Raw genomic sequence first — 1,173 nt, 5'->3', positions numbered from 1 at the left:
TTCTTTTCTTTCTTTAAAACACTGTTGTCTACAATGCCACTACCAGCCTGGTCTCACGTCACACTCAACCATTTGCCAGTCCATGAGAGTCATTCAGAGATCTCTGGCAATGGTGAAAGAGGACAAACAGAAGGGAGACCAACACTTGTACCAGTACCAACTGGAAACAGTGCAGTCTTAAACCCATCTAACTCTTCCAAAAAGACATAACCAATTCTTTATGGTAGTGTACCACACTATCTTGTGAAACAAAATATAAAGATAAGTATTCTCTTGCAAGGAAGGAAGGAAGATGTTCTCAGAATATCATGAACTTCTACTGAAATGCCAAAGTAGAAGTCCTTGCACAACACACAGTTAACTAACAAAGTGACCTGCTTTTCCTTGTGTGATTTAAACTGAAAGAAAGAAAGAGAGGGAGGGAAGGGAAAACTTCCTATAGAAGCATCCGAACATGACTGAAAATTTGTTACCTTTGTCTCTACTATGGATGCTTCTGTATTCTCTTCTATCTGCAGTTTGCAATTATGATTCCTTATGATACATCAAAAGCTAGTATCCTTGCTTTAAGTGTAGAAGTAGAAAAATAAATCTGAGTGGTTATATTTCTGTTTGGAAGCAATGAGTGGTGCCAATTCCATAGATCCACTGATGAAAATCACCAAATGAATATCTAAGCTATTACCCCATTTTCATGTAGATTTGGATTCCTAAGTCTCCCACAACTATAGTCCCCTCTCTACACAGAGCCCTTACCCTAGAACAACTATCCACCAGAAGCTTGGAAAAGGAGGGTGTAAATCACCATATATGGCAGATAAGTTTGGGATGGTCAGGGACTCCCCATTTCTGTTGTCCTTATGAAGCAGTTTCAGTATTCCTAGCTGAAATTCATGAACATATATTTCCCACAGAAGCATTTTTCAAATGTGCCTACTTGAAAAATAAACCTTAATAACAACAACCTAGTTGTAATTTGGAAGCTACTAATAATAAGCAGAAGTTACTAGTGGCATTTTGTCACAAAAAGACTAAGAACATTAATTCCTGAGAAGAATAATTATGTTAATTATTAATAATTCAAACAAAGAACACATTTCAAAACTCTGAATATGGGGCTATCAGGCCAAACTGAACATATATATTTTAGGGCAAAATATCTATAAGAAATTA

This window comes from Marmota marmota, unplaced genomic scaffold (genome assembly GCF_001458135.2).
Source record: "Marmota marmota marmota unplaced genomic scaffold, marMar, whole genome shotgun sequence".
NCBI classification, from domain to species: Eukaryota; Metazoa; Chordata; class Mammalia; order Rodentia; family Sciuridae; genus Marmota; species Marmota marmota.
Note: the sequence above shows the minus strand (reverse complement) of the source record.